Source organism: Papaver somniferum, chromosome 5 (assembly GCF_003573695.1).
Source record: "Papaver somniferum cultivar HN1 chromosome 5, ASM357369v1, whole genome shotgun sequence".
Taxonomy (NCBI): Eukaryota; Viridiplantae; Streptophyta; class Magnoliopsida; order Ranunculales; family Papaveraceae; genus Papaver; species Papaver somniferum.
In genome coordinates, this window is record NC_039362.1 from 150,355,483 (window position 1) to 150,369,849 (window position 14,367).

Below are 14,367 nucleotides of genomic sequence, written 5' to 3' on the forward strand. Positions count from 1 at the left end.
AACTAGTTGTTTTCTGCTCTGAATGCTCTCGTATTGAAGTAGAATACCGAAAATGCCATAACACCTTTGTGAAACCATCATGAACGAAAGTGTATGTACTTTCATAGTAATTATGAACAACACAAATGTCATACTGACACGGTCTTCCCAAAAGTAAACTTTCTGCATTCATATTAATCACGTCACAAAGGGAATAATCTTCATATCCATGGAATGAAAATTTAATCAAAAACTAATGAGTTTTCTTTTGAGTAGAAGAGCTATTTATCCAACCCACAGAATATGGATTTGGATTGCAGCTACATAATTTTCTGTACTTCCAGTGTCAATGTTCATGCTTCAATATTTTCTTTCAATAACACACTGAGATTTGAAAATACTATGTCTTTATGAAAGACATGGTTCAGTAATCAACATAGCACGTATGGCGCCAAGGAAATATGCATCATAAGACTCATGCGCATGTTCTTAATTTTTATCATTATCCTCAAATACATCTTCCTCTTGTGCTTGCTCTTGAGTTTCACTAATATATGCATGGAACTTACGGAAATCACTAAAAGTATGACCAGTTTGGTTGCACTTATTGCGTTTTCCCTCTAAAATTGGAATAAGGATTAATAGGTTTGGGTAAGGGAGGAAATTGTTGCTGATATTTATTACCTCTAGTGTTTGGAGTAATATCTCTATGGTTAGTATCCCGAGGTGGTTTAGCAGGTGGAACATCAATTAATGGTGAATTTTCTGTAGGAAAAGGTGTTTGGTTGTATGAAAAGTTTGTTGCTGGTGGTTGTTGAATGGGTCGACTATAACTCATTTCTTGAGCATAATAAGAACCATATTGGTTACCATAATAAGAATTATATTGTTTTGTAGCCTTATTACAGATTTGATTACGATTCTGACGTGGTTGTGCCTGGCTAAAAGTATTAAGCACACGTCTCTCAATATTAATAGCTTTTTGAATATCCTCAACCATACATATACCGATTGAGTCATTCCTTGTTGTATAAGCCGATTTAAACTTCTATAAAACATGCAACCAACTATTCCTAAGACTCATTCAATTTATTACGTGCTATAAGACTGTAAAATTCAGCCAGACGTCCACAACAAGTCTAGCTCCTTGTCTACAATTCTGAAGCTTGATAAACAGTTGTTGTCTTAAATCTATAGGTAAAAACTTATCTCTAATTTAGTTTATCATTATTTCCCAAGTACGTATAGGGGGCTTACCATATTTGATACAAGTAATTCCCACCAAGCTTCTGCTCCTCCCTTGAATTTATATGCAACAAGCTTCACTTTAGAACGGTTAGGTACTTCCATGAACTTGAAAAACGATTCTACTTCATAGAACCAATCTATCAATTCTTCAATCTGTAAACCACCATGGAAGTTAGGAATATCATCTTTCAAATTATACTCTGGTAGTGTCCCATAAAAATTCATACTAGACTTCAATATTCTATCCTCCGTCCACCTTTTCTCTTGTTCTTCTTCTAGCTCATCATCTTCATTACTGTAGAGATTCAAACTGCAAGTTTTTTACTTGAAATGTCTAGAAAACTTTCGAACTTCTTTTTTTGTTTTAGCTCACTTAAAACTTTTTCAGGGATATCAGTCTTCTAAAAGAAAAAATGTTTAACTTTCTTTGTTTCATCTTCTTCCTTTCCTCCTAACCCTGGCCTGTCTTTATCTTCCAATACCTACATGTTTTTCCAACATGAACATGAATTCTTGATGAGTTCCTAAATTCGTCTCTAAATCTTCTTTACGAGATTTGATGCTTGTTTCAAAATTTGTTTTAAGCTCTGTCGTGATGGCAGTTTTTAATTATATAAGATCCGTTTATGAAAGTGGTTTTTCAGCCATTGGACTTTCAGAAAAAGATAACTAAAAGTTGATGAAAAAATAATAACTAGGGTTTGAGTTGCAGAAGCGGTTTAAGGATCGTATTTTAGATAGGAATCTAAAATCGTTGGTTGTTGTACCAACTAATGTAAAACTTGTTTATAACAATGCAATACAGAGATTGCAGGTGATACAAAGAGAAGAAAGAGACACAAATAAGATGAAATCAAATATTAAGAATAAGAGAATTAAGATGATTGATAAACTAGATAATAATATCGATTGATTATAATAAAATGTTCTAAAAATAGGAAGACATAGCTTTATATAGTCTTACGTGACCGGACTAGGTAAAGAAAAGGAAACTAACTAAAATAGGAAAGAAAAGACTTGAAAAACAAGTAAACCAAAACAGAGTTCTTTGTATCAAATTTTATAATTGACACAATGTGTTATAGGGAAGATGTACTACATCAGTTATACTGCATGCTCTAAGTCTGTCATCAATCATTTTCGACAGTTACATGTCAACAAGTTTCACTCTAAAGAATCTTTCATCTTTAGTCACTGCTGACATTGGGAAAAACATTTATAGTATAGATAAAATGGGAGGAAGAACTTCAGCAATTTATGAAGGAATGAAAGAACCTTATGCCCGACATTTTATGAGATTTTTCAGAAGGTTTCGTGAAGTGAAAATATTAAAATTAAGATGTTCTTTTCTTGGGGTATGCTTCTAAACCTTGTTTTTTCTCTATTTTTTATAACTTTCTTTGCTCTATGTTGCTCATTGATGTATAAGCGCCTAGGACATGGATATTGTTGATAGTTGTTTGCATGTGTATGAAACTCATATAATGTAGTTCAATCAAATTTTATCATAAAATAGGAGATATCAAGCTAAATAGACAATCTATATTAATAGTTAGAAAAAAAAGGCAAGACATCAAGCAGTATGGAACAACAAAACTTAAATAAATAACATCTTACGATTTATGTGTCAATTTATGTACCAAAATTTCCTGGGATGGCCCTAGGTGAGCACTTAAGCGCACCCACCTTGTGCCAACCCAAGGAAGTTGGGCTGCTGCAATGCAACCACCCTATGAAATTTGAATGTGCATAGGCATTGTTTTGGATCGGTTTTGACAAATGTGTCGCTTGCTTCTTTGACAAAGGATGCATACTATGAATCCCTATCCATGTTGTTCCTACTTCTTCTTGCCATAGTGATGCATATCAAGCATCTTTACCTTCCAATTACATAGTTAACAAATTGTTGTTTTTGTGTTTTGGTAGTGTAAGTACAATTTGAATGATGTGTCACTCATTTTCGTGTTAAGCTCTGATATTTTTAATAATATGTGTCAGCGGGTTCGGACAGTGGATGTGTAAATATAATCTTAATAATGTTTCTTTTGGTTTCTTTTGACATACCAAGGCTTTAGGTGGATCTCCTCCTGGTATATTAGTATAATCTTAATGATGTTTCTTTTCGAATATCTGTAAGAAAATGAAGTTACACAATTGTTTGTTGCGCGTTATGGGAACTGATAAAGAAGAGAGACGGACGATGAAAGTTCTACAATATATTCCCCTTCACGAAACGAGGATGTTAAAGCGACAATCACATTAAATAGTTCCTGGCCGGACAATGAGAAACAACACAAAAAATTCTTGTGATGATAAGAAAAATTAAAGATGATATTCCATGGGATATTGATTTTAACAAAAAACAAAAGACAATAATTGATTCATTTTTCAAAAAGTCTTCATAAAACATTACACTATTGAATATATATAGAGAATTATTAATTTATATTTCATATGGGGTATACATGTGTAATCAAAAACGTATTATCTTATAATTTTAGCGAATTATTAATTTGGTCCATTGTCCCCTATTCAGCACCGATTAAAAATATTATTTAAGAGATTTTATTAAATAATCGAGTACTAATTAATGGAGTTTCTACTGTCCAAGTCAGTAACTTCTTTAAAAAAATCCGCCGTGTGCAAAACAACACATGATGGCGGGCGTTAAAATCGGGCCTGATTATTATTAAGATTATAGTTGTAGCGAGTATTAGGTGGTTGTTGTGGTAGTTGGGGTGCAATAATTTTATTTCTTTTTTTTGGCTAGATCTTTTCTGTTGTTGTGGTGTATTTTCTTTTTTGCTCCCCTCTTTTGAAATCTTGGAGTCGCCACTGTGTGTAACGGTTTGTTGTCTTAGTGTTGGCACTTAAGAGTTATATATAACCAACACAAAGAACTAACTTGCAACCCTCTTCCTCTACTTTGTCTATGCGTTGTCTAGGAAGTTGAATTTTTATCTAGCCCCTATATCTCCTATAAAATTAGGAGATGGACAAAGAAACTGACAACACGTTTGTATAAGGGTGCACAGAAACCGATCCGGACCGATGGACCGAACTGGAACCGGTGGAACCGTACCTGGTTTTGGACCGAACCGAGGTACAAGGTACAGGTACCGGTCCAAAAAATAGGAACCGAGGTCTGGGGGTACAGGTACACGGTCCTGTACAAGTATCGTGCCGTACCGGACCGAATGTCCCGAATGATTAGAGCCGTTAGATTTAGGGGATAAGGGATTAATATTAGACGTTAGATTAGAGGGGGGTATATAAGCGAACATTATAGGGTTTCCGTTTCTATTCTCATTTTCTTCTTATTTTTTTTTCCGTCTCCTCTCTGTCTGAGAAGGGACGAGCGACAATCTTCTCCATTACAAATGTTGATTAACAGAGACGAGCGACAATCTTCTCTTCTCCATTACAAGTGTTGATTCAAAGGGTAAGTGTTGATTCAAACGGTAAGTAATTAAGATTTGTAAGCGAACTGAACCTACTTTGAATCTCAAGTGTTGATTCAAAGGGTAAGCGAACTGAACCTAGGGTTTTGTAATTTGAGATTTGTAATAATTATGAATCTTCTGAGAATCTGAATCTAATAATTCTACTTTTAATCTTTTGATTTTTCAGATTTGTAATTAAGACTTGTTCATCAGATTTGCAAGAGTTGATTGATTTGGCTTGGATTTGGTAAGAATTCTATCTTCTTAATCTTTTCTTTTGATTTTTCATTATTTTTGTTAATGAAATTAGGGTGTTAAATAAAATCTGGGTTTTGCTTTAGTTTTGTTGTTTAATGTTTGAAAGATTGAGATCTTATCTAATTGATGTGTGTTTCATTGAATTGTGATGTTATGCTCTGTTTTATGTTACTGAATTTGTGATTTTAGGGTTAGGGTTTTGTTTTTGGATTTGTTTGGATGAGAATTGATCAATTGAATGATGTTGAGAAGATCCAGATGTTATCTTGATTTTGAGTATGAGCTGCAAAATCTTTGGATTGAAAGTTTAGCTGAATTGCTAATAACAAGCTAGTACTTGTCTTAATTCAGGGTTCATGTTTTGTTATTGATCTGGTAATGTGTATCTTGATGTGTGTAGTTAATTTGAGAAATTAGGGTGTTAATTTGTTTTGGTGGTGGTTTTGTAGTTCTCATCTTAATTATGAATTGAAGTTTGGTCTTCTGGATGTTGATCATTCTAGGATGTTTAGCTGATTAATGAATTGTGTCTAATGAAGAGTTGTTATGTATGTTGATGGGTTAAATGAGTTGTGATGCAAGCTGAGATGATATTGAGTTACTAACTACTATTATTTGTTTGGCAGCGTTACTTGGTCCTATCAACACTGATGACACCACAAGTGCTGCTGATATGGATTAGAAGATCAAGATTCAAGACTACTGCATCACTAGCTGCACTGCTAGTTGTTCTTTTTTTTTTCTTCAGATTTTCTCATTTTCAAGACTTAGTGTGTGTGTCTGTGGCTACTGCCTACTGCTAATTGTTGTTTTTTCGGATTTCCCAGACTTTAGTGTGTGTGATTGTGAGATTGTCAGTTTGTGTGCTACACTGCTACTGCCTACTGTTACTCAGGTTTTCAAGACTTTGTTTGTTTGGTTTGCTAGTAATATAGCTACTTATTAATTGTTGCTTTGTTCTAAGTATGAGTTATTACTTAATATATTGAAAAACAGGTAAAAACATGTACTTAGATTGTCAGAGAAAAAGACATATTTCTGTCTGGAAAAGAACCGATTGGAACCGGTACCGTACCTGGTACCGAATGGAACCGGAACCGAGGTACAAGGTAAAGGTACTGGTCCAGAATTTTGGAACCGAGGCTAGGGAGGTACAGGTACTCGGTCTCGTCAAGAACCGAGCCAAACCGTACCGTGTGCACCCTTACGTTTGTATTTTCTTCTATATAGGTTGAGGATTCTACATATATTTACCAATATATCTATATATAAACACTATATAAGGTCTCTTAAAATCATGTTTGTTTGACCATTATCTAACAATTCTACATTATGTAACCAATTTTATATATTTCTCTTTTTATCCTTATAAAATTCAAAAAAATCCATGAAAATCCATTACAACCAAAGATGTTCAAAATTTCAAAAAAGAAAAGAAAAATGTATTAGAAAATACAACCAAAGACGTTCACTTTTTCTAAAACGGGACAAACGCATCACTTTTTTTGAAACAGGAAAAAAGTATCATTTTTTTTATACGGAGCAAAATATCTCTTTTTCTGAAATGGAGCGAAAATATCACCTTTTCTGAAACGGGAAGAAAGTATCACCTTTTCTGAAACGGGGCGAAAATATCACCTTTTCTGAAACGGGGAGAAAATATCACTTTTTCTGAAAAAGACGAAAGTATCACTTTTTCTAAAATAGAAAAAGTATCACTTTTTCTGAAACAGGGCGAAAGTATCACTTTTTTTGAAACGGACGAAAGTATCACTTTTTTTGAAGCGGCCGGAAATTAATATTTTGAATTAAGGAATTCTTTTTGGAAATTATAAGTTTATTCGAGAATATATTAGTCATTTCAAGGTTTAATAGAGGTTCAAAAATAGCACCTGGTTAGTGCTATTTGATTTCCTCTATATAAATAGAGACAAACCTCTATATAGATAGTGGAAAAAACAAACACTAATATAAATAGGACCCACCACTACGATTAGTCTTTATATAGAGGAAAAAACAAACAATGCTCCGAGTCTTACCAAAACAAACAATCGATATAATTTATTTTTTTTGCTGGGTAAATAATTTTATATATTCATATAAAAATTGGAAATGGTACACCCCACATTACATGTAGTAGTACCGGTACATTGATATTAAGAAACCCAAAATCCTAACCAAATTAATTGGTAGGCCTAAGAAACTCTAATCACAGTAATTGTGAGAAGACCCGGATGGAAAGACCAAACCCAAAATACATCAATTGTCAAACCCTAAAACAATCTCATTTCAGAAAATGAGTAGAAACCCTAAAATGTTGCATACGACAGCCGCCGCCGGCGCTGGAAGACCTGGAAATCACCAACACTTTGCAGAACTACCACCTCTTTTGCCATTGATACACCCAAATGAAGAAGAGATAGAAAGCCAAAGAAAAAAATGGATAAAACCCTTGCAATACTCTCTGGAAAACCTTAAAAGCTTGGTCCGACATGGCTTCTTGGCTAAGAACATTTCAAACCGGAGATTTAGGTAACTGCCAACCAATCATCTTTCATAATCAAACATTATCATGAAATCCGGCGCTACTGCTTTCATCAACTAAACATGTACCTTTAATGGATGAAATCAATGATTTCAGGAGAGAACTGATTGAGAAGAGAAGAAAAATTGGATGAACAACAATAACAATACAAAGCAACACCCATTGAAGCCTACCAGAAGAATCCAATTATATTCTTGAAAGAAGCTGCAATTTGAGACTCCACCACCACTGTAACTCCTTCTTCAAACCTCACATCTATCAACCACCATTGAAACCGCTCTAGATGAGTTAGGATAGATTTTAAACAAGGTTTTGACTGAATATGATGCTGAAAAGGAAGGCAAACGAAGGTGTAGAAGAAAACCACAACACCATTAAGCTAATTAAGGATAGAAAGAAACCCCATGGAAACCCAAATAATCATAGATCTAAAGCTGCAACTTTAAAATATAAAATGAAAACCCAAAGCAAAGACTAAAAGAATAATAACAACTAACATTAACCTGCTCAGATCTGGTCTTTAAAGACCAAATCTGAGCAGGAAAACTTTAATCCGGTTGAGTTTCAAGTTTTAGGAGAAGAGGTGCTAGAGTGGAGAGAGAAAAGTGAGGACAATTGTCTATGCCATCTCAGTATGCGGTTGCCAAAAACAATCGATATAATTTTCAAAACATAAAATGTTCAAAGAAATAATATCATAACCCGACCAGGATTAAACGATACAGGCTCAAGAGCCACACACAAAAAATCAACATTATGAGTTTAAGAACTCAAGGTAACAACACACCTTCACATTACAAAAATGAAAAAACAAGTACAGACATAGAAGTATTTTAGTTTAAAAACTTAAGCTAACACACCCTCGCGATAAAAAGAAAAACGTACAGAAATTATCAAGAAAGTGATCATGTTTGATCTAGTACATAGAGTTGTTTGTTTCGCTTGACCACACACTGCTATCAATATATACGTTCGTGTAAGCAGATTCATCCCTCATGCCTTCAATAACTGTGATACAAATTAGTCAGATACACAGTTCCCTGAAAACCAACCACTACAATGAGCCCCAGAACAGCACTGGCCAGCAATACAACCTTCACCGACGTTGTAACATAAACGGCTACAATGATATCCTGGGGATGTTAAAAGGCCAAGGCACTGACACTGCATCAATACCCCTGCATTTTAAATGTAATTCATCATTACAGCATCTATCGTCACTATCTGGGTCCGTGGAACATTCCTCGCCATCAGTCTTACATGAATGAACAGAACATAGAAACAGAGAAAAGACCAAAACTAATACAAAGAACAAATCTGTAACCTTCTTGCCCTCCATGATATGTGGTTTTGAAACTGATTTTCTTGTCTTATAATTTGGTTGGTTGTAGTAATACACAGTTTGCTGCGATGTATTTGTATATATATATATACACACATGGTTAGGGATGAGTTTTTCACCCTTGGCCTAGCTTATTGAATGTTATCCCATAAATTTGAAAGAAATGCTTTATTATTTAAAGATGTTCAAACAATATACCAAGTCCTTCACCAGTTGACCCGGTGTGTCCGCACGAGAGAGCTTCGCCATGTTCCTCACCTGTGGAGTACATTAGGATCAGTTTCATTAGTCCAGAGTATACCGACTTCATTGATCACGTACACATTCCTTTCCTTATTTATATTACTCTAATTAGGTTTAATCACCGGCTGGCAATTCTATTCTCACATCTACTTCGAAATGAATTTAAAATTAAAGTTTTGCTAATATATTTTTTATTATACGGTTGTGTTCACATTTCACCTCATCGTCTCCCCATTTGAATTTTAGTCTTTAATTTGTAAAGAAGTCGACCGCGGCGGTGATATACAATGGACAATTCAGGCGACTAAACTTAAATAGCTGTTTCACTGTAATTTTGTTTGTTTTTGGTAAAGTTTAGTTTTTCATTTTTTTTTTGTATGTTCAGTGAGAAACCATATGCGGCGCTTGCAGTTGCAGTTGTATACTTGTATCACTTCCTTCTTAATTCGGTTCGAAGCTTTGGTCGGCCCCACCCAAACCAACCACGCCAGTGAATTATAGTAGTATGTTGGCTGCATTAATGTCCCATCCAAAGATTCGAGTTTAGTTTATCACCTAGCATACTTAATTCAAGTTTTTGGAGAGTGGACTTCGGGAAGTATAATCTATACCGGCACTTCACATTTTTAAACGACATGTATAATCAACCTGGCTAAATCGAGGCCTATTCCATTTAATTGGAGCTTACTATTAGATGACAAAAAAGATCAATAGAAATAATTTTCACATCACCCCTTATCCAATAATTATTTAAGTATTTAATTTACACCTGTTTAATTAGTACTAATTAATCATATTAGGTGTTAATTATGTTTTAGATGTGAATTAACTAATGTTAAAGAGTTCTTCAAAACATCAAACAACTTAAATTTTTTTGATTTTTTTGCCTAAACAGTACCCATAATCGGTTTACATCACTTGTAAACCGACTCTGGGTTGGTGTTCCAAAATTAACAGAGGACTTCAACAATCGGTTGACGTTGGCATATGTATAATCCGATTGTCCGAATCGGGGTTTTATGTGACATATATAAACCGATTGTTGTCTTTCACAAGATATTTTTTTTCATTCACTTCATTATTGTAGGATGTATTTAGCACATGCATCAAGCCTTTAAACCCCTAGCGGATCCTAGTGGACGAGTTATAGTCTCGTGAGGGTTTACATAGAGATCTACCCACAAAACCTACACAAAAACTTCTAAAACCATCAATCTTTGTCGGAGGAATCCAAGTCTGATCCACCCTCCATGAAGTCCGGGGCATACTCCTGGATTTTGGATACCATGAAGTGATAGCTTGCATCAAAAGCGAATGCTTCCCCCATTTCCTCCAAGTAGCGCGCTTTCACGGCTTCGTGTTACAAAATCACGACGCAAACTTACTTTGTTAGTGGTGTTTAGTGGGAAGACCAAGCAACTTGGATTACATAAAATAAACCACAAAAATACTGCAAATTGTCCAGTGGAGTAGCTAAAGTGGCTGGCGTTCAAAATCCGTTTTTGGATAGCTAAAAAAGCAAGTATCGCATTTTCGATGACTAGGTGCCTATCATGGACTTGTTGAACATTTCTTCCATCAGGATTCCCAAACTCTTGCCTATATTTGTTGTATACCCTTACTCAAAAGGTTGCGGCATCCACCCTTGCGGAGGACTGATTTCTAACTCGAGTTTCCGTGTACCATGCTTTGGTGATGGATAGATCTTCATTTGAATCAAATGATGTCATTTTGGAGGTATGAAATGAGTAGTTGCGGAGTATATGGAGTGAGAGGGAATAAAATGAGCAATTTTGGGGCAAATGGGGTCCAAGGATGAGGTCTCTGTATACAGAGAAAGTCCCTAACGGCTATTTTTTTTTTGTTGAAAAAAGTGAAATAATTTGAAATAATCGGTCTTCTCGAAGGTCTGTAAAATCCGATTGTGTTTTTATGCCAGCATGAACCGGTCTTTCTTGTGACTAATATAAACCGATTGAAGACATGTAAAAAAAATTGAATTTTCACCGACACTAATCGGTTTATATAGATGCACATGTAATCCGATTGTAGCTTGAAAAACATACAGGAAAAATAACATTTTGAAGGCATGAAGAATCGGATTATACATAACCCACACATAAACCGATTCCTTTATGGAACCTAGAAAATCGGTTTATGTTGACATATCAAGTAGACCGATTGTTGGCATGTCAGGCTAGAATTATTGAGCAACACATAATTATAATTAAATTTTAAGTGCATTAAGTTTAACACCATTATCATCCAAAATACAAACTTTAACTATCCCAAAAGAGTGTTAAAAACTTAAAACAACCACAAGTCTTATAAACTTAAACTTTTAATATCTAAAACTTAAACTTAAAGAGCATTAGCAGCACCACCGAGAGAATTTGCAGCATCAGCAGCAACACCACCACCAGCAGGAGCACCATCACCAGCATCATCAGCGACAGCAGCACCATCACCATCAATAGCAGTAGCTTCTGCTTCAGCCATGGCTTGAAGTTGAGCCATTTCTTCCCACATACCTTCCATAAATCCATGGCGATCCCTCTCAGCTAAAATCATGTTTCTCCTTGTCCTAGTGAACCTCATGACCTCATAAAGCTCTTCTAGTGCAAGCTTGTCTATCAATGCGAGGGCTTGTTCAAGACGGGTCTCACGCCCAAAAGCAAACCTATAGTTGCACTGGTTGTGGTTCCTTAAGAATATCCCCCAAGGTGAGCTCTCGAGTGTAAAACGCTGGGTGTCCGAAGTCCATATCTATATTAAAAAAAAACAACTAGTTAACAATCGGTACATAATTAAACACATGTAATCCGATTCTAACTACAAAAACATACAGGAGTGTCAAACATTATTAATCGGTTTATGTGATACATATATAAAAACCGATTACGAAAAGGAATTTGAAGAGACAATATTAATCGGTAAATTAACAAGCACATGACACCCGATTATAGGATCGCATAGTTAAAAAAATAAAAGTTTACAAATCGGATTATTCTAAAGCACTTATAAACCGATTCTGGTGATGTCTTTTAATTTTTCGTTTCTAAACCTAGAATTGCTTGATGTTCATCATCATATAAACCGATTACTCTGCATGCTCTTCATGGTCGAAGAACAAAACCCAGAATCGATTTATTCGATATGTCAACATATACCCATTCTGGGTGTAATCGGAGATTTGGGTTTTTAAAAATCGAAAATTTAAACATGTAAATCAATGAGGAAATGAGAAAACTACAACGGGTTGATAGAGATTTACCTTTTTCTTGGTTGGATCCAAGATCGTTGGAGAAGAGGATCAAAAAAAAAATTTGATTAGGGTTTTGAGGATTTGAGAAGATTAGGATGAAAATAAAAAGGTTTTTAGGTTTAGTTTTTTTATGTTTTTGATTTACTGAAAATGGAAAGATTAATATTTATATGAGATAGTTTTAGGAATTAATTTGAGAGTAAATTAGTATTTTTGAGAAATTTGGTAGCCCATAACAATTTGATGGTGTGGGAAGGGAAATTTGATAGCTCCCAATTATGTGACATAAATCCCAATTTAGCTAGGATAATCTATACCAGTTACTAAAATGTATTGAATTTCAATTTTGGATTTGTAGCTTGCGAAATTTCCTTTTTCACCAAGTGTGACAAGTCATGAATTTTGATCTTTAATGTCAGTGAGTAATCGAGGGATCTATATATATTATTAGTGCAGACCAATTGTATGTGGTTATTGATCAAATCATTTGGTTGATTTCGACTACCCATTGTGTCCTCACAAATGGAGCATAACACCATGCTCTCCCGCGCATATGCACCTGGTCAAGACACTGTAATTGCTGTAATTATTGTTAAATAGAGAGGTTATCCACAAATTTGCAGAAACTCCACCAATTGGCCTCTGACTGACTAATGCTTCAAAATGTTTTTTTTTTTCATATTTTTTTTTGTCTTGCATTTCGGGCGATTGCTTAAATGTTGGCAGGGTTAAAAGGCAAGGCAGTGACACCGAAAATGCTTGGTGCCCCCAGAGATACCCCCACTTTTCCCCCACACGCACGACCATACACAAATACCTACCCCTTTTTTTCACCATCCCCACCCTCTCTAAATCAATGGTCCATGATCATGCCACCTATTAGGAATAGTGATTTGGGGGGTCTGTAACAGTTTCGGTTGTGACACCAACCACATTTTCACTTTACGGAGTTCTTAACACTGAATATGCAAAACAAAAAAAAAAAGAAAAAAAAAAACGGTCCATATAAGTGGATTCAACGAAAACTCGCAGTGAAATTTGAAATTCACAAGAGCACGCAAATTTTCACAAAACCAAAAGCTTAAGAGACACCCAAAATTGTAGAAATTGTTGCAGAAGATGTTGATTGCATGGTGAAATTCAAAGATGTCATCATTCAATAATGTGTACAAAACTCAGACTAAAGTAAGATATTGTTGCCTTTATACATCAAAATCATATAAAAAGCGGAGCTGATATTCCACACACTTATTGCAGCACTACTTAGCACTCAACCACATCCAGACCCTAGATTTGGGGATTTTGGTAAAAAGGTGGATCACAGCTTAACAATCTTGACCAATAATACTGGGACACATGGATTTGAGCTGTAAGTAGTGTTGTGATTAGAGCACTGAATAGCATTTCCGATATAAAAGCAAAAACCAGAACTCTCGAGAAAAGTAGAGGAAAATCACCTGGAGGGTTCATCAATATCTGTTTGGTTTTATTCATGTCATCATTTCGTATATTACCTGGAGAGCAATGAGTCTCCTTTTTGTTGTCTTTCCTAGGCTTTACGTTTTCCACCTAGATGTTTCATGGAAAGAGAGTTGTTTATATGTGGGATTTCTTGAAAATTGTGCAAGTCGTTAACTTCTTCATCTAGTATGTCACTTATAGTTTTAGTTTTCATGTCATGATGACAAGAAAGACCTCTTCCATTCCACATTAAATTTTCATTGTTATTTGTGAGCGCCAAAGGTTCATAGTAGTTGTTGTCACTGATAACTGAGCGTGGCATATGAAACTCCAGATTCCAGCTCCATGATTGATTGCCTTCTTCTTTATCATCAGTTTCCTTCTGCTCGTTTTTATATGAGCATATGTCCAAATGCCCACCTCATTCGACTAAACGAACCACACATAAATCTCCTCCCAACACCTTGAGTTGGTAGGTGAAAAAACGGGGGTCTAACAACCACACCCAATATTTCGTTCAACAATTTGTATGGTCTAACTCCAATATAATTTCAAGAGAATCAAGTAGACAGTCAGACTCAAT

At 35.2% G+C, this 14,367-nt stretch overlaps 2 long non-coding RNA genes across 2 annotated transcripts; one reads left to right on the forward strand and one right to left on the reverse strand.

The window, feature by feature from the left end:
• The first annotated feature begins 4,573 nt into the window (after positions 1-4,573).
• LOC113278604 lies at positions 4,574-5,922 on the forward strand. Its single transcript, XR_003325576.1, has 3 exons — positions 4,574-4,669; positions 4,858-4,917; positions 5,555-5,922. It is a non-coding gene; the product is annotated as an uncharacterized LOC113278604 (long non-coding RNA).
• Positions 5,923-6,981: 1,059 nt separating this feature from the next.
• Positions 6,982-8,850, reverse strand: LOC113283188. The gene is made up of 2 exons (XR_003327375.1): positions 7,647-8,850; positions 6,982-7,541 (listed from the first exon to the last, which is right to left on the reverse strand). It is a non-coding gene; the product is annotated as an uncharacterized LOC113283188 (long non-coding RNA).
• Between the last annotated feature and the right edge of the window lie 5,517 nt (positions 8,851-14,367).